Source organism: Sapajus apella, unplaced genomic scaffold (genome assembly GCF_009761245.1).
Source record: "Sapajus apella isolate SASKATOON/1434 unplaced genomic scaffold, GSC_monkey_1.0 scaffold35, whole genome shotgun sequence".
Classification (NCBI taxonomy): domain Eukaryota; kingdom Metazoa; phylum Chordata; class Mammalia; order Primates; family Cebidae; genus Sapajus; species Sapajus apella.
In genome coordinates this window covers 13,174,429-13,198,536 of record NW_022436975.1, presented here as the reverse complement: position 1 = coordinate 13,198,536, position 24,108 = coordinate 13,174,429, and the positions used below count along the sequence as shown (strand labels likewise).

The 24,108-nt window shown below is 38.7% G+C and overlaps 1 long non-coding RNA gene across 1 annotated transcript; it reads right to left on the bottom strand.

Annotated features, from left to right (window-relative positions):
• Positions 1-2,072: 2,072 nt before the first annotated feature.
• Positions 2,073-23,159, bottom strand: LOC116563530. Its single transcript, XR_004274440.1, has 3 exons — positions 21,892-23,159; positions 20,253-20,260; positions 2,073-2,083 (listed from the first exon to the last, which is right to left on the bottom strand). It is a non-coding gene; the product is annotated as an uncharacterized LOC116563530 (long non-coding RNA).
• Positions 23,160-24,108: the final 949 nt, after the last annotated feature.

The following is a 24,108-nucleotide window of genomic DNA, read 5'->3' as shown; positions in this document are numbered from 1 at the left end:
TGCGTTTGGCGTTTTGGTCATGAAGTCCTTGCCTACACCTACGTCCTGAATGGTTTTGCCTAGATTTTCTTCCTGGGTTTTTATGGTGTTAGGTCTTATGTTTAAGTCTTTAATCCATCTGGAGTTAATTTTAGTGTAAGGTGTCAGGAAGGGGTCCAGTTTCTGCTTTCTGCACATGGCTAGCCAGCTTTCCCAACACCATTTATTGAACAGGGAATCCTTTCCCCATTGCTTGTTTTTGTCTGGTTTGTCAAAGATCAGATGGTTGTAGATATGTTGTGTTGCCTCCGAGACCTCTGTTCTGTTCCATTGGTCTATATCTCTGTTTTGGTACCAGTACCATGCTGTTTTGATTACTGTAGCCTTGTAGTATAGTTTGAAGTCTGGTAGTGTGATGCCCCCTGCTTTGTTCTTTTTGCTTAGAATTGACTTGGCTATGCGGGCTCTCTTTTGGTTCCATATGAAGTTTAAGGTGGTTTTTTCCAGTTCTGCAAAGAAGGTCATTGGTAGCTTGATGGGGATAGCATTGAATCTGTAAATTACTTTGGGCAGTATGGCCATTTTCACGATATTGATTCTTCCTAACCATGAACATGGGATGTTTCTCCATCTGTTTGTGTCCTCTCTTATTTCGTTGAGCAGTGGCTTGTAGTTCTCCTTGAAGAGGTCCTTTACATTCCTTGTTAGTTGTATTCCTAGGTATTTTATTCTCTTTGTGGCAATTGTGAATGGAACTTTGTTCTTGATTTGGCTCTCTTTAAGTCTGTTACTGGTGTATAGGAATGCATGTGATTTTTGCACATTGATTTTGTATCCTGAGACTTTGCTGAACTTGCTTATCAGTTTCAGGAGGTTTGGGGCTGAGACGATGGGGTCTTCTAGATATACAATCATGTCGTCTGCAAATAGAGACAATTTGACTTCCTCCTTTCCTATTTGAATGCCCTTTATTTCTTTTTCTTGCCTGATTGCTCTGGCTAGAACTTCTAATACTATATTGAATAGCAGTGGTGAGAGCGGGCATCCTTGCCTGGTGCCAAATTTCAAGGGGAATGCTTCCAGTTTTTGCCCATTCAGTATGATATTGGCTGTTGGTTTGTCATAAATAGCTTTTATTATTTTGAGATACGTTCCATTGATACCTAGCTTACTGAGTGTTTTTAGCATAAAGGGCTGTTGAATTTTGTCAAAGGCCTTCTCTGCATCAATTGAGATAATCATGTGGTTTTTGTCTTTGGTTCTGTTTATGTGGTGAATTACGTTTATAGACTTGCGTATGTTGAACCAGCCTTGCATCCCCGGGATGAAGCCTACTTGATCATGGTGGATAAGCTTTTTGATGTGCTGTTGCAATCGGCTTGTCAGTATTTTATTGAAGATTTTTGCATCTATGTTCATCATGGATATTGGCCTGAAGTTTTCTTTTCTTGTTGAGTCTCTGCCGGGTTTTGGAATCAGGATGATGTTGGTCTCATAAAATGATTTGGGAAGAATTCCCTCTTTTTGTATTGTTTGGAATAGTTTCAGAAGAAATGGTACCAGCTCCTCTTTGTATGTCTGGTAGAATTCAGCTGTGAACCCATCTGGACCTGGGCTTTTTTTGGGTGGTAAGCTCTTAATTGCTGCCTCAACTTCAGACCTTGTTATGGGTCTGTTCAGGGTTTCGGCTTCTTCCTGGTTTAGGCTTGGCAGGAGGCAAGTGTCCAGGAATTTATCCATTTCTTCCAGGTTTATTAGTTTGTGTGCATAGAGTTGTTTGTAATAATCTCTGATGATGGTTTGAATTTCTGTGGAATCTGTGGTGATATCCCCTTTATCGTTTTTTATTGCATCAATTTGGTTATTCTCTCTTTTCTTTTTTATTAATCTGGCTAGTGGTCTGTCTATTTTGTTGATCTTTTCAAAAAACCAGCTCCTGGATTTATTGATTTTTTGAAGGGTTTTTTGTGTCTCTATCTCCTTCAGTTCTGCTCTGATCTTAGCTATTTCTTGTCTTCTGCTAGACTTTGAGTTTTTTTGATCTTGCTCCTCTAGCTCTTTCAGTTTTGACGATAGGGTGTCAATTTTTGATCTCTCCTTGCTTCTCATGTGGGCACTTATTGCTATATATTTTCCTCTAGATACGGCTTTAAATGTGTCCCAGAGATTTTGGTATGTTGTGTCTTCATTCTCGTTGGTTTCGAAGAACATCTTTATTTCTGCCTTCATTTCATTGTTTATCCAGTCAACATTCAAGAGCAAGTTGTTCAGTTTCCATGAAGCTGTGCGGTTCTGAGTTAGTTTTTGAATTCTGAGTTCTAACTTGATTGCACTGTGGTCTGAGAGACTGTTTGTTACGATTTCCGTTCTTTTGCATTTGCTGAGGAGTGATTTACTCCCAATTATGTGGTCAATTTTAGAGTAGGTGTGATGTGGTGCTGAGAAGAATGTATATTCTGTGGATTTTGGGTGGAGAGTTCTGTAAATGTCTATTAGGTTTGCTTGGTCCAGGTCTGAGTTCAAGTCCTGGATATCCTTGTTAATTTTCTGTCTGGTTGATCTGTCTAATGTTGACAATGGGGTGTTAAAGTCTCCCACTATTATTGTGTGGGAGTCTAAGTCCCTTTGTAAGTCATTAAGAACTTGCCTTATGTATCTGGGTGCTCCTGTATTGGGTGCATATATATTTAGGATCGTTAGCTCTTCTTGTTGCATTGATCCTTTTACCATTATGTAATGTCCCTCTTTGTCTCTTATGATCTTTGTTGCTTTAAAGTCTAATTTATCAGAGATGAGAATTGCAACTCCTGCTTTTTTTTGCTCTCCATTTGCTTGGTAAATCTTCCTCCATCCCTTTATTTTGAGCCTTTGTGTATCCTTGCATGTGAGATGGGTTTCCTGGATACAGCACACCGATGGGTTTTGTCTTTTTATCCAATTTGTCAGTCTGTGTCTTTTGATTGGGGCATTTAGTCCATTTACATTTAGGGTGAATATTGTTATGTGTGAATTTGATACTGCCATTTTGGTGCTAGCTGGCTGTTTTGCCCTTTAGTTGAGCTGGTACTTGTTGTTCCTTTATATGTGTACAGCCTCTTTCAGGAGCTCTTGTAGAGCTGGCCTGGTGGTGACGAAATCTCTGAGTACTTGCATGTTCCCAAAGGATTTTATTTTTCCTTCACTTATGAAGCTTAGTTTGGCTGGATAGGAGATTCTGGGTTGAAATTTCTTTTCTTTAAGGATGTTGAATATTGGCCCCCGCTCTCTTCTGGCTTGTAGGGTTTCTGCTGAGAGATCTGCTGTGAGTCTGATGGGCTTCCCTTTGTGGGTAACCCGACCTTTCTCTCTGGCTGCCCTTAGTATTTTCTCCTTCATTTCTACCCTGGTGAATCTGACGATTATGTGCCTTGGGGTTGCTCTTCTTGACGAATATCTTTGTGGTGTTCTCTGTATTTCCTGGACTTGAATGTTTGCCTGCCTTGCTAGGTTGGGGAAGTTTTCCTGGATAATATCCTGCAGAGTATTTTCCAGCTTGGTTTCATTCTCTTCGTCGCATTCGGGTACGCCTATCAAACGTAGATTAGGTCTTTTCACATAGTCCCACATTTCTTGGAGACTTTGTTCATTCTTTTTTACCCTTTTTTCTCCTGTCTTGCCTTCCCGTTTTATTTCATTGAGTTGATCTTCGACCTCTGATATCCTTTCTTCTGCTTGGTCAATTCGGCTGTTGATACTTGTGCATGCTTCACGAACTTCTCGTGTTGCAGTTTTCAGCTCCATCAATTCACTTATATTCCTTTCTATTTTGTCCATTCTTGTTAGCATTTCGTCAAATCTTTTTTCAAGGTTCTTAGTTTCTTTGCATTTGGTTAGAACATGTTCTTTAAGTTCACAGAAGTTTCTTACTACCCATCTTCTGAATTCTGATTCTGTCATTTCATCACACTCATTCTCCATCCAACCTTGTTCCCTTGCTGGCGAGGAGTTGTGATCCCTTTTAGGAGGAGAGGTGTTCTGGTTTCGGGTGTTTTCATCCTTTTTGCGCCGGTTTCTTCCCATCCTTAAGGATTTATCCACCTGTCGACTTTGTAGTTGCTGGCTTTCAGATTGGGTCTCAAATCTTTCAGATTGACGTTCTGTTTGTTGATGATGAGGTTATTTCTGCTTCTTGGTTTTCCTTCTGACAGTCTGGCCCCTCTGCTGTAGGTCTGCTGAGGTTCACTCCAGGCCCTGCTTGCCTGGGGTTCACCTGCAGCAGCTGTTGAACAGCAAGGGTTGTTACCAGTTTTCTTCTTCTATCTTTGTCCCAGAAGGATACCGGCCTAGTGTCAATCTGATCTCTCCTCTATGAGGTGTCTTTTTGGATATATAGGGGTCAGGGAGCTGCTTGAGGAGACGGTCTCTTCTTTATAGGAGCTCAAATGGTGAGCTGTGAGCTCTGTTGTTGTTCATTCAGAGCTGCTGGGCAGGTACTTTTAGGTCTGCTGCAGCAGGACTCATAAACTGCTTTTTGTTCCCAGGTGCTCTGTCCCAGGGATTTAGGGCTTTATTTATGAGTTTCCGTTATGCTGCTGCCTTCTTTTTTGTTTTTTTTCTTTTTTTCCTTCAGACCTGCCCAGCCCAGCAAGGAGGCAGCCTAGTCACTGTCGGCCTATAGCAGCTTTGCTGAGCTGCTGTGGGCTGCGCCCCGCTGCTGAGTGAACTTCCCTGCAGTCCTCTTTATATGGGTGTAGTTAGAACTGCTTTGGCGATGGTGGCCCGCCTCTGTTGGGACGAAGTCTCTGCTGTGGCGTGTTGCCTTGGCAACGGCAGGCTGCCTCAGCAATGGCGGGTTGCCTTGGCAACGGCGGGCTGCCTCGGTAATGGCGGACGCCCCTCCCCCACAGAGCTGGACTGTCCCGGGTTCAGCTGCGCTTGCTGTGAAATTCTCAATCCAGAGTTTCTGGTTGCTGTTCTTTTGTCCGGGTGGGGCCAGCCGAGCCTGATCGCCTGGCTCCCTGCCTCAGAGCCTTTTTTGAGTTGGTGTTCCAGTCGCCTGTTGAAGAGGCGCCGGGGTCTGTTTGTTTTCCCCTGCGGCCACTCACTGCGCTGGCTTAAACAGCGGCACTGAGGTTTGTGGCGCTTTTTTTTCTTTCTTTTTTTGCCCTGGAATCTACTGTCCTGGTTCTCTGCTCAGTCCCCTTTTTGAACCAGCATATGGGCGACTTCCCGTGGCTCCAATCGCCAGCCAAAAGGGCACCCGGACCGGTGTATTTTGTACGGAGAACCGCGGCTCCGGGGCGCCGACAAAGCAGCCGCGCAGGGCAGAGCAGCGGCGCTGGCCGGCACAGCAGCGCTGGCCACAACAGCCGCGCTGGCGAGCGTGGAGCACCTCTGCCCGGGAATTTCCTAGTCTGTGGGCAATAAAAACGCGGCGTCCACTCACCCTCCGCGCTTTCACTGGGAGCTGCAATCCTGAGCTGTTCCTAAACGGCCATCTTGGATCTCCCCCAGGGTTTGGTGATTTTTTAAACTCCTTTTAATATGGGTCAATCACCCAAAGCTTTTCTAGGCTCATTTATTTGGAGGAAAACATATTTCTGGGATTTTACATAATTTTGAAAAGACAGAACTTATTACTATTCTACATGGTACTTACCTTTTAAAAACATTATAGTGTCATCAATAGTGAAATGTACTTGGCAGTTTTTTTGGACTGAATAAAACCTGCCATAAGTACATTTCTGGTCATCGTTTATAATGTTTCATGGGCCGAGGGGTGCAGCGGTGAGATCAAAGCTCACTGTACCTTCAAACTGCTGGCCTCAAGTGATCCTCCTGACTCAGCCTCTGGAATAGCTGAATCTATAGTCATGCACCCCCTTGCCTGGCTGGTACATTAAGTTGTTTAAAGTAATCGTGGATCAGGGAGGGGAATCATTTTACCAAACACAGAAACAAAAACAGTACAAACAAAAAAACTCAGAGTATCTCCTCTGAAAGATTTTCTCATTATCATGTTTAAAAGCACTTTTCTCTTCCATTCTCCTTATGAATCCATGACCATATAGTTAGGTCTTCCTCACCAGGGAGTTACCTGCTGCACCCGGGCACTGAAGGTGCAAGGAGAGTACCTGGAAATGAGAGAAAGACCGCTGTGAGATGTGTCATAATGTGTTAATTATTCCCACCTAGAAACTTATTTGATGCAGAGTGTCATTCTCCAAGTTGCCCAAGAGGACCCTCTGATCTGCAAGCAGGAGAGCCTGGTGAAATCCCAGAGCAGAAGACTAGGTAGAGCAGGGCTTTAAGTGCCAGTGATTGCAGCTCTGACTGCCAAAAGTGGCAATACCTGTGAATATTTCTCGTAGATTCTTTTTCTCAAACCCGGCCCAAGTTAATGCTCATAACAAAAGGCAGCTCAGTTTTAATTGTTCCACACGAGACTGCTTGTCAAATGTCTCTGATTCTACCCTCACTCCACAATCGAATGTTATCTAGCCATTTCTCCAAAAGTAGAACTACTTTTTACATAGAAATAATCAATCATCAGTTCCCATATAGTATAGCCTGGATAGTTCAGATTGCTATAAATTTATGTGAAGGAACTTAGGTGCCCTGCATTTTCCCCAAAGTCAACTTCATTCCCATTCTTAGTTCTCCTTTGAACCATGTTGATGCTGAGTGGTCCCAACACTCTCACCCCCTGTGACTTAGCACGCTCATCCAAAACTGGGCTTGCTGAGAAATTGGCCCTGGAGAAGTTAATGACTTTGTTTTCACCAATGTGCTCTCTTAGCTGAAATGTCTGCACTATTCTGTCACCTCCAAAGGCAGGAAAAGTGACTACGTCACACTTTCACACCATCCTAATTAAGATGGTATTTAAAATCAAAGGACCTGATGAGATCACCTGAGACTTACAAATATCAAAAAAAAAAAAAAAAAAAAAAAAAAAAAAAAGGAAAGAAAAGAATTAAGGCTTGGGGCCTGGGAATTCTAATACATAAAAGCTGATCAGAGAAAGGAAGCCACTGAAGGAGCTGGAAGAGCTGAAGACAGGCAAGCCTGAGACAAGCCAGGAGGGCAGTGTCATGAAGAGAAAAAAGCATTTCAAGAGGGAAGGGCCTGGTGAACCAGGACAGATACTACTGAGAATTTAAATAAGATAGAGAGGGAAAACTGACCATTGGTTCTGACAGAATGGAAATCTCTGTTGTCTTTAATAACAGCCCTGCAATGGACAGACTAGGAGAGAATCTCCCTACCACTGCATGGAAGGAAGAGTGACCAGGAGACCTTGGAGACAGACTGGCAAATGTTCCCATTTTGCAAAATGAAGTAGTAACTGAGAGAAGACAAAGAATCAAGGGAGCATTGGATTTTTGCTTCTGTTGTTTGAAATACAGAAAATATTAGAATACATTTGTATGTCAATGGAAATGATCAGTTTGGGAGAAAAATCATTTTTTCAAGGGAGGAGGGCTAATTCCAGAATATGAGCTAGAGGAGGTCCATCTAAAGCACACATGGAGGGATTCAGCTTAGACAGGCACAGGGACATTTACCAAGACGGAAGGGAATGTGTGTGCAGGAGGTGTACGGAATTAGCTGTAGTGGTTGGAAAATGCGGTGATGTTTCTATTCTTATAGCTTTTATATTCTCAAGGATGAATGAGATGATTTCAAGATGAAAAAAGTCCCCAAATAAGGTTTTAAAATTATACTAAAAGTTCCAAAAAATATTTAAATATTTAATAATTTTTAAATTAATCTTCATAAAGTAGAAACATAGAGTACTGCTGCCTTTCTGCTAAAAAAAAAAAAAAAAAAAAATACTGACCTAAGATATAAGAAGGTTTCAATTTAAAAGTGCTTGTTAGGCCAACTAACCCCTATTAAAAGGAGCTGCACTTGACCACATAGATGGATCTTTGTAGCTAAGAAATATCTAATCACAATAACAAAAATGCTCTCAGTAATCAATTAACATTTTGTGCCATGTTTGGAGGCTTGTGATACATTGGCCTGAGAACAACTGTCATTCAGGAAAATTCTGTGTCACTTAAAGGCTAGTCCTGGTATCACATTCCTAGGCACAGATAAACTTTTCTAGGATAGATTAAGGCACAAATTCATGTTCACTTTTGAACATGGAAATTACATAGTTATTTTCATGAAAATACTTAGTAGGACTAATAATTAGAAACCTTTAGATATAATGTTCCTCTTTGCTACAAATCTGACACATTTCTTCAGTCTTCCCACTAAGGAATTATTTTCCACTTAGTTATATGACACATTATTCCAAGGTTGATGTAATTCCCCCCATGTCTTTAAACTCATGTGTGGAAATGACTGGCAGCCATAGAACAGGCCCTCCCTCCCTGTTGGTGGCCAGAAGTCTCGTGTTCATGTGTGGGAAATTGTATAAGGGGCACAGTGTCATGATAAGCCTACAACCACACTGTGCTGAGGAAGACAATGTTTTAAAATAAGGGTAATATAATTGCACGATTAAAATCTTGGAAATTTTGAAAATTGTAGAGAAAGATCATTCAAAATATGACCCTAATGGCTGAGTGGCCTCCAGATGTCACTGTTCCTCTCAGTCTCACCATCACTAAAGGACTCTTTTCTTCCAAATGTCACTAACTTCTCCCTCTTTCAGACCTAACAATGACAATCCCTGGCTATTGTTCCTGTTCCAGATCTAACCTGTGTGGTTCTTTATACCATCTCCCTACCTTTCTAATTATTTTTTTTTTGTTCGTGAAACTACTTCAACATACCCTAATTTCAATGTGCCATCAGTTTCCTCTTGGGATCTTGACTGATACAAATATCAGAGTCTTACATAATTGTCTTCACTAGGGAACACTGACACCTGTTGGTCTTCAGATAGGACATAAAAATGTTTTGTGTTTATTTCCTTGGTTGGAAAGTGGGTGGGTCAACAGCTAACTCCTTCACAATGGCATCTGCAAACAAGCTTCTACCATCTCTCTGGCTCTGTTCCACTTACTAAGCATTTGAGTTTACTGCTCGTAGAGCCTCTTGAAAGATTAAGTGAATCACATTCACGTAATAAAGTCAGAGGATTAGGGAAAACAAATATAAAGCAGAAACGTCAGTCACTACTAAAAGCAAAATAATGGCTATGTATTGATTTTAAATATTGATCTTGCCTTTTTCTTTCTGAATGATTTTATGACGTTTATTTTAAAATAGTTTCCGAGAAATCAATATAAATTTTAAAGGCCTTCATTCTGCCTTGTCGGTGGCACGTGACACAGTATTAGGCATAGGCAGATGATTTATTTCCATATTTATACATGCAGTTGTCTACATATAGCTGTGTGGCTGTACATGAAGTCTGTTATTCATAGCTTTATCATCTTTAAAAATCATATTTTCAAAAATTTCTCACACATAGATTAAAATAACATCCAAAGGGAAATTATATGGTAAATACTACTCACAGAAAGAGTCCACCTTGTTCTTTTGATTGTGAAATACTCATCTAAGTCAAATCATAGCAGAATCTTTATTGTCCGCAATGCTAATTAGAAGTTGTTGGACAAGGGGAAGCTGATCAGTATAGGAATAGAGCTTGTGTAACTACTACCAAAATCAATTCACCACCTAATGATTTTGCAACATAAAGCTTAGTATCACAAGACCAGGGATAACTTCTTGGAAAAGCAGGCAATGCAGTTTTTTTGAGGATGTTGTTTGCTTCATACTTGGCACAACCTAAGTCCTTGTGTTTATCCAAAATTATTACTGTATATCTAGCACCTTTTAAGGGAGAGATAAACAGCTAAATTCTACCTAATAATATGTGAATAATACTGTTTATTCATTTACATTTATAAATATAAGGAAGTCAGGTTTTTTTCTGAGAGGTGGTAGCAGTAAAAAACCTGCATTTTTTAATGGCATCTTATTTAAATATGAATGTGGATAACTATACTTAAAGTAATGAAGAGGTAAGGATATCATCTGCACCCACACACACAAACAAATACACTCATGGTTACACGTATACACATGTACACACACACTTAGATCCAAGTTTTTCAAATATTTTTCCATATTGAAGATAAATGAATATATGGATTTGAGTATCTGTTAAATATGAAACTGATATTGAAGCTCAAAGACTGACTTTCTTAAGCAGATCTACTCTAGAGTCTAATTTAAAATGCATCACTGCTGTCATATCTGGTTTAGTTTGGACAATTAGAGTTCTATGGGAATTTTTACTCTATACTTCCATTTTGTGACCATAAGACCAATTTTTTCATATAAAACATCAGTAACTAAGATTTTAAATGTGAAGGCTTGGACCAAAACAACTTTCAAAAATCACATTTCCCATCTAATCTAAAGCCATTTACATGTACACAAGAAATTAGCGTGATCATTTCCCAAGATGTTAGTCTTTTCTAAAGCTCTTTCTTGTTGTATGATTTTTCTTGAAAATTATAACCTTGGAGTGAATTGAAAGATTATTTTGGGGGGATGAAATATCTTATGTGTTAAGTACATTTTAATTAATTAAAACTAATCATAATAAAATATAATAATGTAGCCATAGCTTAATAGTAGTTTATATTTTAAAATATACATTAATATGGCGTCCTAGTAATCCCAGTCATTGGTTTCCTAATCAGAAGCCTCCAGAGAGGCCTTTTCACTTGTCCTCTACCACTCAGCATATATTCATTAATTTTCTACAATATGCCTGACATGGTGCTAGACCCAAGGCTATCAAGAAAAACAACATGCAATCCCCTACTCTTGAAGTACTCCCAGTCCAAATAGGGGAGAGAGGTATGTTAATGTGATCAGAGGCATTTCCAGGAGCCATAGGAACAGACTTGCCTAGAGAGATGAGATGGGCAACACAACCGTTGAGCTGTTGTTGAGCTAGAAGAGGTAGGTAAGTCTGGAGACTGAAGGAGACACTACTTTGTGCTATTTTTCATGGAATGCTCAATCAAAAGAGCTTTTTAATTGTTATGAAAATTCAAAGTCATTTTTTTATACCGTGGGGAAAGTAGATGCAGAAATTGTTAGCTGACAGAACTTTTTTGGTCATATGTCTCCTAGACAATTTAATTTCTGAAGCCCACATTAATTTAGAGTTATAAATAAAATAAAGCTTAGAAGATGAGTTTCAGAGAGTTGAGCCAACTCTTTGCATAATATATGAGAAACTTATTTACATTTAAAACCGAAAAATAGTGTACAAAATAAAGACTTGCGTCTGTCTTCTGGTGCCCTTGCCTCTTTTTTCTCATTGCCTTCCAAAATTGCCAACTGAGAAATTTAAACACTAAAGAGAAAGCAATTCTAGGAGATAATATGCTTAGACATTAAAAAATCTTTGCTGAGTACATCGTGCTTGCTCTAGACATAGAACTGGCATGTAGACGTTCTTGCTGGGCAGACCACTCCCTGTGCCACCTGGGCTCCTGCAGAACACCATGCTGAAAGTTAATTTGTGTATTTCTAATGCTTAGAGTTTACGGTTATGGTTATAATGCTTATACGGCACTGTATTCATCATTTTCAACATACTTAGATATTTATTAATTTTGATTTCTTTGAAAATCTATTAAATTTTCTAGATTTTTATTTTGTATAAGCCTTCAGCCTATTTCATAGTTCTACAAATCACTATAAGCAATTCTGTTGAAGGGATGATAAATTATACATATGGCAACATATAAAATGGAAATAATGCCTATTCCCATATAAAGCAACAAAAAAGCATGCCCAAAATTATAAAAAATAATGAGTCAAAAAGTTTTTAAAAAGAACAGAAGATTAAACCTTGTTGATTTCAATCACGAAATAAAACCCAGAGAGCACTGTGATCAGACACAGCAATGATTGATAACACTAAGAGATTCAAGTAAGAATGCAGTGTGTCTCCTGGCAACGCCTGCGCAAGTGATAGACCACGCCCTGCCAGCGATCTATCCTAAATGTTTCATCACTCACTTGCTGTGAAACCAAATCTTTCAAACTTCAAAATAGGGAGTTTTAAACTCTATATTTTGTCATATCCAGCATACAAGCAGAAAACAGAAAATCTCTGAATATGTAATACCAATTACATTCACATCTCTGTGGTTTTATTTCTTAAAGCAGGTGATAATATATTCTATGTTGGATGCCAATGTCATAAAATTCATTAAAATGCCACCTCCTATAATTTTGTAAGGAGAGCTGATAACACAATCAAACAAAGCAAGACTTCGCACCTTCATTTTCTGAAATTTGGAGAATTTGATATCCAGGAAAAAAAAAATAAGACTTTAAATGAGGGTTTTGTGGTGATGTAATTTTATTAAATATATTTTAAGTACTTTTAAATCTGACTCACTCTGTCAGGTTCTGGGGAAAGCAATAATAAGCATTGTGGATAGAGGCCTGCCCTTATACCAAAATGAAAAGGACAGTTAAATAGCCTTTCTGATTAAATGCTATAGTTCAGTGAGAGCAGACATGCAGGTACAGTGGGAGCCATGGCAAGAATCCTTGACCTGAACTGAGAAACAGATAGGGATCCAAAGGGCTTCCTGGAGGAAGAGGTATTTAGGCTGGGGCCTGAAGGATGAGTATAAGTTCAAGGTGAAGAAGAGAGAGAAGACTGTTTGAAGCATAGAAAATAAACTAAGAAGTGAGAAAGATTCTGGGGCCATGAAAAAAAAAAAATTTAGTAGGACTGGATTCTGGATTGCATAAACAAGAAATATACCTGGAAAGATATGCCAAAGTAAAGATATTAAAGAATATTTAAGGACAAGGGAAGATCTTTGAGATGGGTGTTTTACAAGGATCATTATCTAAAGAACACACTGGGGAAATGCAGGAGAGGGGAAAAACAGCATAAAGAGGTTGTTGTGATAGAGATGGAATAAAGTTGATGAAGTTGAGGTAGACTTAGGAGATGGATGTGGCCTAGTGAGAGATCAAATGTGCACAATGGGAAGTAAGAAGGAGCTAGGAGCCAGGCTTGACTCAGATATCTGATTCGAGCAACTTAGTGCACAATGATATCATTCACAAAACATGAAATGTCAAAACATGGGCAGCTCAGGGCAGGGGCGGGATAGAAACATCCATGACTTAAATGTTAGACATGTTGCATTTGAACACTTGTGAAGCATCCAAATAGTGATTCCACCAAGATCTGGATCCTTGGTTCTGGAGCTCAGGAAAGAAGCCTAGGATGGAGATCTGGGAGTCCTCAATAATGGGAATCATGAGAGTCAATGAGATCTCCCCCACAGAACTTGGGTCATGAGACAAAAAGAGGTTCTGGAAAGTACCTCAGTGAATGCCAGCTTCAAATGATGGGAAGAGAAGTCTTGTGTCATATACCAAGTTTGCCAGCAAGTAAAGCTTGAGGCAAAGCTTTGTTCTAACACTTTATTTCTGGTGGAAGCCTGGGAGAATTCAGTGAGGATGAAACAGAAGTCAAGGACGAAGGTGATGCAACTTCAAGCCAGCCACAGCCCCACAGGATAACATAGCCAAGTGTTACTTTACACAGGACATCTCCAGAAAGGCCATGCAAAGCCCATGAAACAGTTGTGTGCGTGTGTGTGTGTGTGTGTTTTCAGGGCAAGAAAGCATAAACAATTTCCTTGCTTTCTCCAATTTCCAGTTTCTTGCTGATCAAAATTCAGTCCCTGTGTGTTAACACTGCGTATTTCTAGGTTCCAAGCAGCTGCTTGGAAAAACTGAGCTCCCAGGGGTTTCACTGGGTTAAATGAGGCACTGGAGCTGCTGCCACTTTCCTAAGGCAGGCCCCAGGCAGGCTTTGCTGAAATCAGTGTCTTGTCCCCAGAAGAGGCAAAAAAGAAGAGTAGGTGACAGGGGATGAAGCAATGGCAGGGGAAGCCAGGACTTTATAATCGCTGTGATGATGCAAGCCACCACTGGGCTTATCTAGTTTGAGATCAGGGTACATTGGTGAGACTAAAGATGAAGGTTTATCCAAATGAACCTGGGTGCCAGTGTATGAACAGTGAATAGTACATCCTGTAAGGTTGTCTGGCCTAGAGGGTGGATGAAAAATTGAATAATGCCAAAGAAGTCAAAGAAAGTGTTTCATGGAGGAGTCATCTATGTAAACATTTCTGGTAAGTCAAATAGGATAAAACCTGTAGTTAATTTTAATTCATCGCCCCTTCTTGTGGCAAAGGCAATTAACATTTCCTGTGGAGAACTACGCTTCTTTTACTCTGGATAGTGTGCTCCAGATTGATTGTAATCTATCTAGTGGCTTGGAAGATGACCCAGACACAGCCATCAGAAATTCATCTCCCTGGTCTCCGGGAGGACGTGTACCAAGCCAGGGCAATAAGGCACAATTTCCTGACTTTGGCGAGAACAATCGGGAAAAAGCTGTAAACCTAGACTTTTCAATTAAGTGATCCAAATGTTTCTTTTTTCCAAAAGCCAGTTTTACCTGGATTTCTGTCACTTGTAACTGAGAGATTCCTGATAACTATAAGGACAGAAGAGTGTCCAGTGGATTTAGCACTGGGGCACTGATGGCCTTGGAGAGAACTGTTGCGGTGATGCAATGCTGGAAGAAATCACGGTTATTTGTTGTCCTTTATCAGCTCCCCAGATATAATTCACCTATTGGGAAATGACTGAGAAGAATGACTTTAAAATGTTTAAAGTAACTGTGGGAGGAAGCCGAATTAACAGCCACACATGTGTTCTGTTTGTGTGTCTGCACAACTATCTTTCTGTTAACATCTTAGACATCAACTTTCATCCGGGAGTGGGAATATCTCAACTGCTGCTGGATTCCACTGCGATTCCACACCCTCCCACCTAAGCCTGGGAAGTATTTCCTTTGTAAATAAAACCCTTCTTTAAATACCCTAATTTGTTCACTCTACCTCTTTCCTCTTGGTATCCTGACTGATCCAAAAGTCAAACTTTCATATGCTAATATTTTAAAAGGAATTGAAACCACTATATTCTGGTTAAGGAGTAGGGCTAGTTTATTCTTCCTGTTTTTGTATTGTTTGTATTATTTTCAAGGAAGCATTTGAAACAGCAAAATCCTTCAAAATGGCACTCTTAGACAACCAGAAGAATATATCACTATTCATCCGTCTGTCTTTCTACCTAATATCACCCATATATATTCCAAAGTTATTAGAGAGTGGCGTTTGTGATTTTAGGACTCTTTGTAGTATTAAATAAATCAGATATTTACCCAGTAAAGCCAATGAAAAGAAAACAATAGGGTGATTATTTTTGGTTATGGCTGAATACTAAATAATGTCTGCATAATCATTTTTAAATGTTAATTTGCCTTCTATCTTAAATAACATTTATTGGTTTTCCCCTAAAATAATTTCTAGGCAATTAATGTATATTTGGAAGGTCTTTATATTGTATCATTTACACCACCTAGGACACTGCTAAGTACAGAATAGGTTAGTAATAATTGCTGGCTGATTAATTTGTTTGTAAGTTTGTATAATTAATTGTTTATACAGTTGTCTACATTCAGTATTATAGTTGCATATGCAAGCAGGTCGTCCTTACATTTATTCCTCTGAAAAACATACACATTTCTGCATTGTCTTATTAGACAGATGAAAATAACATCCAGAAACGGGCTGTGTGGCAAATACCACTTTGGGGAAAGTTCTTTAATTTGATCACCTTTTTACCCCTATAATCAACTCAATTTACACATTTAAATAACTTAAGACTTAGAAATAATTTTCAGACACTTAATCCGATCCAACTACCAATAAAAAAAAATCAGATTAAAAGATAATACGCTTCCACATAAAAATGTCCTTATTAAACCTGTAATAGCTTTTTCTGAACATCAAACTGAAAGGTGAAAGTTAATTTACACATCGCTGACATTTATTAAAAGATATGGTAAAATCCATTTTTAACATTTGTATCTATATTTTTAGGTTGATTTCTTTGAAAACCCACTCCATTTTTAAAATTTTCTCATTTATGATCTAAGCCTATATTACATTTAATAACCCTAAAAATTGCCATCAGCAACTTCAATTCAACAGATGATAAACTTTACAGTTTTTACAGCTGTTACAGAGCAACAAATGTAATGGAAATAATCTACACATTCACATAAATTGAGACAGAATCTTGCATACATGCGTGCACACAAACAGACCATTACAACTAATGCTGCAGGGTGGAGCTTGGACAGGAGCACTTAGTGCTGTCTCCAAGAGTGCCTCTGCAATGCAGCTGCAGGGACCACCTGGGCACCTGAGCACCTGAAGCTTCGGAGAAAAGTGAGGATCTTGGCCGCATGGCCTCCCCAACTTCCCTCTGGAGAAGCCAGAGAGAATCACCCCTGTCAGAAATATATCCTAAAATAGGGAAGTCGTTTAATCTTCCTCTGGATCCGCAGTCGGATTTTTTTTTTTTTTTTAATTTTCTCAGCTATTCAGTATTTTGTTGGAAGAACAGGGCGACAGTTACCTAATATTATTAATAATTATTATTACTTGTGGCCTTCAGATAATACTGGGCAGAATCATCTAAAAAGACTGATGAAATTGATTGCAGATGCTAGTCATCATAAATACCAGCACACAGGTGTCGCTGAAAAACTCTATCAAAAGGTGAAAATTCTTTGCTGAGTTATGACAGGACCTCAAAATCTAGAGAAAAAGGGACAGGCAATCAGAGCTACATGGATCCAGGGTTGCAAGGAAGTGTTTATGAGCTCAAAAGAAAATAAAGACTTCTCTACCATGGTATTATACACCGAAGAAGGCAGAAACCAACTGTCTTGGAAAACAAAGTTTTTCAGTATGCTCATGACCATTAGCTGGAAGACATGGATTGGTTCATGAAAGCAGATGATCATATATGTACATATATATATACATATCACACTGGACAACTTGAGATGGCTTCTCACAAACTATAACCCTGATGAAACCACTTATTTTGGGAGAAGATTTAAGCACCACAGAAAACAGGACAACATGAGTGGAGGAGCAGGATATGTACTGAGCAAAGAAGCCTCTAGGAGATTAACTGATGCAGTTAAAATGAAAATGTGTACACCTATGTCCTTCTCTGAATACATGGCTCTGGAGAGATGCATAGACATTGTAAAGGTGGAACCAGGGGATTCCAGAGATCACACTGGAAAAGAGACTTTTCATCCCTTTTTACCAAAACAGCCATTAATTACAGGTTTTCTACCTAGAACCTTTTGGTACTAGAAATATAACTATTATCCTTCTATAGAGGGTCTCAGTTGCTGTTCTGATTTTGCAATTTCTTTTTACTATGTTGATGCTACTGCTATATATGAGTTAGAATACTTCATTTATCATCTTCATCCTTATGGTTATTTATACAGATTTCAACCTGCCTTACCTGAGGATCTATTAAAGAAAATTATCAAAGCAAACAAAAAAGAAGATCCAAAAGTAGACGTAAGAATTCCTCAAAAGAAACACGTGAGAAAACAAAGATAGCATGACTAACATTGCAGGGAGGAAAGGTCTTCCCATCTTGGAAGAGAACACTAGGGTCCCAGTGAGCAATTCTTCCTAAGTGAACATTCCATATTAGAAAGCTTCATAGCAGTGACTGTAAACTAAAGCATTAGCAGGAGCAGTGATCCACCAAAATTTGTTAGGATTTATTTCCATTTTTTAAACAACTCTTTATATTAACGTGGACACCAATTTATTTACTTGTGCTTTCTTAAACTGTAAGTGCACATCGTTTCTGTTAAACATCTAAAAATATCTTTAAACGTATACGCAGGAAGTTAACATGCAGGCAGCATCCTTGAGCAATTTGCTTGAGCTCTGTGTGCCCCCATTTCCTCTCCTGTAGTTAGAGATAATAATGGTACCCACCTCACAGGTTGTGTGTGAGGATTATGAGCTAACATATGTAAGGTTCTTAAAGCTGTATCTGGCCCACAGTAGGTAGTCAACAAATACAAGCTTTTATTATTATGCTATTGCCCCAGGTATAACAATTAGAAAAACATACTTTAATCAAATCAGATGCTAATTCAGATCAGGTACTAAATCAAATCCGATATCTGATTTAATCAAATCATATATTTTTGCATTTTATATAACATATAATAGCATTTATTGAGTGCCTACTGTACACCAAGCATTATAGTTGGGCAAAATACCCTTATGTCTCTAGAAGTGGATATGACCTCATATTACGGATGATGCCTGAGGATCAGATGACTTGAGCAACTTGCCCCATGTTACAAAGATGGTAAATATCAGAACTAAGGTTCATACTTTAAACCTTGTATGTTTTCAGCATGCCAGGCTTAGGGTTAGTGAGTTAGAATTATTTCCATCCTCACACATCATGAATATGGCATCAGATAAGTCCAATGATAGTGAAAATTAACTTGACAGATTTTCACATTGGTTCTCCAATTGTGATTTTCAAACTCTCTCCTGGGTATTTGTTCAAATGAAGCTCTCAGAGACCCCAATTTCAGAAATTCTAGTTCTAGTATGGGGTGCATAGGTGCCTTCCAGATGCCTGAAGTCAGTGGTTCTCAAAGTGTGGTTCCAACCAGCAGCAACAGCAAGAGTGTCCAGGAATTTGTTGGAAATGCAAATCTTTAGACTCCATGCCATACTTACTTAATAAAAGCTCTAGAGACTGATGCCAAAACCAAGGTATTAGCAGGCAGTCCAAGTGAGGCTTCTTCTTGCTAAGGTTTGGGAACCATTTCCCTGGGCAGTTCTGATGCAAAAGATCCTTCAACCACACTGAGGATTACTGACCATTAGGTTAGAAATTTTTCAAAAACTTAAAGCATGTTTTAAACCAGCGCAGTACAAGATTACACTATATTAAATGTAAAATATATATTTTTTAATTTTTTTATTTTTAGAGGTGTCTTGCTCTGCCACTAGTGGCATGATCATAGCACCCTGCAGCCTCTAACTAACTCCTAGACTCAAGTGATTCTCCCACCTGAGCCTTCTAAGGAGCTAGAACTACAGGAACCCAGCTATGTAAAAGACTTTGGAGACAATTTTACTTAAAGGGTAAGGGAACATTCATTTTGGCAAAATTATTTAACTTCTCATTTTTTCCCACATTCTCAGTTGATATGTTAATATTAATTCCAGAATGACTAATACTTGGGGCATCAGTAAAATCTATGTCTTGGAGGTTAGAAATTCTACTTTGGGGCAGGAGGGGCATTTTAAAGCACTACATCTATATGAATTCATTAAAATATATATAAATAAGTTTCATCTAAAAATATCCACAGTTATTAGTTAAAAATTTAAACTGTAAAATTTTAAAAATAAAAATTTAAAAAAGGTTGGGCGCGGTATCTCACATCTGTAATCCCAGCTCTTTGGGAGGCTGAGGCAGGTGGATTAAGAGGTCAGGAGATTGGCACCATCCTAGCTAACTTGGTGAAACCCCATCTCTACTAAAAATACAAAAAATCAGCCGGGCATGGTGGCATGTGCCTAGTCCCAGCTACTTGGGAGGCTGAGGCAAGATAATCTTTTGAACCCAGGAGGTGGAGGTTGCAGTGAGCTGAGATCACACCACTGCACTCCAGCCTGAGCATCAGTGAGACTCCATCTCAAAAAAATAAATAAAATAAAATAAACAGAGATAACTGTAAGAACAATTTAAAATTAAGAGGCTTATCTGTTGATAAGAAAGGGAGATACATTTTTTCCCTCTCTTTTCCTATAAAACATGTAATATTAAGTGTTTTTTCTGGGTCTTTGAAATGTGTAAATCTTTCAAGAAGCTAAATAAGCCTCTTGCCAGCTTTTTGACCCAGAAATATTTTTCTCAAGGACCTGAGAGCCATCTCTTTGAAATGTAAACATCAAGGGAGATGTTTATTCCTGTTTCCCAGTTTCTGTGCAAAAATGGGAGCTTAACATCAGGTATGCAACTCACTCCTGCTGCAAAACAACTTCCTTTTATAAAGAGAGGAAAAATGTATTTTTCTTTATATAAAACCAACTAACACAGGTGATTACTCCAAGTTCCTGGTTAATTTAGGATGAACTATTTAATAAATGCTACAGTCAAATTCTCTTATTTGAGGACTAGTTTTTGCATATCTTGAAAACATGTGTGTTACGGATTGTATCTCATAGGCTATATAAAAGAGTGAGATTCCTTTCTGTCTTTGTAATCTCTTACTGGATTGTCTGTGATGCCCATCACATTCTAATTTAATGCTTATTCAATAATAGAACTGTTTTTTCTCTCTACTACTGGGAAAATATTTTTCTTTTAATCAACTATATTGCGCCAACATAGCAAAACACTCTTTTGTAATATGTAGATGTTTCCCGCTAATTAATATTATCAATGAAAACCTTCATCACTTTCAAGAATCAGTTGACTTTCCTATATAACCTAATAAAGCAAACAAAGCAAACTACAATTCTCATGAAGGACATAAAACCAAGTTTCCTGATAGTGATATTTTATTTACCATCTCTTGGAAATAGAAGATGTTTGTCACTTGTATACATAATTTTAGTGTGGTCTCAAGACAAAAGGCTTTTGCTGCCTTTGGTTTCTACTAACAATAGACATCTATGTTCTAGTAAAAAGTGCATAAATTAAGAAGTAGGTTTTTGTCTCAGAGTTCATTTACTATCAACTACCTTGAGTTACTGATGTCATCTAGATACTGTAATAAAATTCAAAGTAAATTAGTAATATATATTTAATATTAACATACGATCATTGGACTTTAGCACTGAATTTTTCAAGTGGTTATTTCAACTTGAGTAATATTTATTGAGTATTATTCATAAATTAAGTATAGTTTTTCATTTCCGTAAGCCTACTGTTGCAGTAGGTAGTCAGGCAGACATGAGCAGGGCAGAGAAGGGCACCCCCGACACACCAAGAATGTCAGGCCATCAGTTCACGGTCAGGTGAACTGTCTCTCTAAAATAATAATTGGTCACAGCAGCACTGGGAAAGGCAGTCTCCCAATAGATGGAAAAACTTGAAACTGGTGATCACCTTTCCGATAAGATCTCAGGAGTTGGGCCAACAGGCATGTGCTCTAAGAGGTAAAACGGTGGCATTTCAGTGGTCTATGACCTTACTCTGGGAACACCGGACAGATAAAGGAATGCATGAGCATTTGCACAGTTTTTGTAAACACTGTGCCTGTGGCCACTCCCAAGTGCTGGCAGGCCATTGCACATGTAGACAGCCCATCCCAAGGGAAAAGTCAGGGGAGAAGTAACGCCAGACCCCAAAAGTGTGCCAACATATAAAACCCCAAGTCAAAAGGTCAAACCATGCATTTGACTCTCACGTCACCTGCTTCACCCTCTTCTATGTGTACTTTATTTCTTTTCATTCCTGCCCTAAAACATTTAAGTAAGCTTTCACTTCTGCTCTAAACTTGCTTCAGTCTCTCATTCTGCCTTATGCCCCTCAGTAGAACTCTTTCTTCTGATGAAGCAAAAACTGAGGTTGCTGCAGACCCATATGGATTAACTGCCACTAACAGATTTCGGTACCGTGTGACTCAGATATGTCCCATCACTAACATACTTCGTTACCACATGACTCATACATTTCACAGTGGCAAGACACCTTTCCACCTCACCTTCTTTGGCTGGAGGACTTCGAAAACCTTATGTGGTTTTCCTTCTCCCTTTTGCTCTCTTGCTTACTAACCAACCTTCAGAAAGATTCCTCTCAGCCACAAAGGCTCTGCTCCCCCTGGCTCTGCCAGCTCCTAATGACTTATCATACACTTTCTGTCCCTATTATGGCCCGGGGCTAAGTTTTTCAGTGACTTTTGAAGCACTTTGTCTGCCTAAATAGGGCCTCACTCTGTGGCCCTTTAAGGACCCTGTCTACTTGGTTTTTTTGAGTTACCGCCCCTTTGGGAGGAGGGAAAATTCTTCCTTTGCTATTTATGAACTCTTAGCCCAAGCTGTAAGTCCTCTGCAGGTTACTACTTTACATCAAAAGGACAAATAAACATTGCCCTCTTGAATCCGAGGGCTGCTGTTTTTGTGAGCATAGGAAGGCTTTCCATGAATATCCCTCTCACTTCCTCCTGTGGCCTCCATTTCTCTAATCACTTCCATGCCCTTCTCAATACTCATCAAGACCTTCAACATTCTATTCCAAGGGAAGGAAGTTCATCCGCCTTGCAACAGTTAACTGAAAAACAGGCTTCTCATCTAGTGAAAGAACATAGGAAATAGGAATCTGAGAAAGGAGATAATAATTTTGTTGCTAGAATGCTCTGAGCAAGAGTCACTACAAGGTCATGGAGGCACGAATAGAAGCTGACCTATATCCTTACCAAATAGGTAAGGCCTGGAGACATACAGAGTTTTCTGCTATGGGTTGCATCTCTTAGGCTATGTAAAAGAATGAGATTCCTTTCCGTCTTTGTAATCTCTTACTGGATTGTCTGTGATGCCCATCACATTCTGGTTTAATGCTTATTCAATAATAAAACTGTTTTCTTTCTCTGTTACCTTCAGGAAGAGGATTTGGGGGTTAAGAAAAGATTTTGCTTTTCCTAACATAGGAAAACCCATATGTATATGTTTTCTATGAATTAATACTATCAATGAAAAAATTCATCACTTTCAAAAATCAGTTAACTGTCCTATACAACCTAATAAAGCAAACAAGAAAAATCCAAATCTCATTAAGGTATGCTAGACAGAGTCAAACCTCATCTGCACTTTCATCTAGTGTCCTAAGCTCCGCAATCTAGTACATAGAGTCTTACCAGGTTTTTCATCCAAAGTAAAAGTCACCAAGAGTTAACTGTGTAACATGTACTTGAGACTACTACAAAACAATTTTGTATGCAAGAAATGTAAGGAAAGTAAAAAGTGCTTTTCGTAAAATGTTTTAAGAAAGCATGGGAATATGGATTTTTGGCCAAGTTTAGAGGGTTAAAGGATTGTTTTAAGTTAGGTAGGATAAAGCTGAAGGTTTAAGCAAAATGTGGAAGGTTTGTGAAAATTTTTATCTTGTAAAATAAAATCTGTATGTAAACATATGAGCTAAAATGTAAGGGGTATTATTCAGTTTTTCTATAAATTGAACATTGGAATAAAAGCACAGCACAGTTTTCTCAAAGCACTGTTTTGCATTTTTTTTTTTTTCCCCAATGGAGTTTTGCTCTGTTGCCCAGGCTGGAGTGCAATGGTGTGATCTCAGCGCACTCTGCCTCCCGGGTTCAAGTGATTCTCCTGCCTCAGTAGCTGCCATTATAGGCACCCACCACCATGCCCAGATAATTTTTGTATTATTAGTAGAGATAAGGTTTCACCGTATTTGCCAGGCTGGTCTCGAACCCCTGACCTCAGGTGATCCACCCACCTCGGCCTCCCAAAGTGTTAGGATTACAGGCATGAACCACCACACCCAGTAATTCGAAACATAATTTTTTCATAATATGTTTTTCATAATTTGTGCACCTGGCCTTGTTCTGCTCTTTAATAGAAAATTGTAAAGGGTTATAAAAGGCTTATGAGAATCTTACCTTATGGTCAAACTGACTTAAGATTTGAAGATTTGTCTATAAGGTTTTATTAAGAACTGAGTTTGATATCAATAGTACACTAATGCAAAGGTAAAAATCTGACTTTCTTTAGACTGTTTTTGTATAAATGTATTTTGTATATGTTCCAAAGTTACCCAAAACTCCTCTAATTCTGATATGACTTAGTATATGTCATCAATAATAATTATAACTGTTATGTTAAATTATTGTGTACTTCAGAGGTAACAAATTTCCTTTCAATTGTGTCTTTGACTGTGGCTGCCCTTAGATATTTGTCATCCATATGCAAATATTGTCAAACAAAACAATATTTTAATCCTCTTTAAAAGGGGATTTTATAATCAGCTGTATGCTTAACTGCAGATTTCTGATAACTTTGGGGATTGACATTAGAATAAAGGAAAAACATTCTGGACTCTCATGAAAAGTTGAAATGTTCATGAACATCAAGCAGAACAGGAGTTAACAGCATGGACTGAACTAATGAAAGACTGAAATAATTATTTTATATAAACTTTTTGTTTAAAATGTTGCTGATCCTT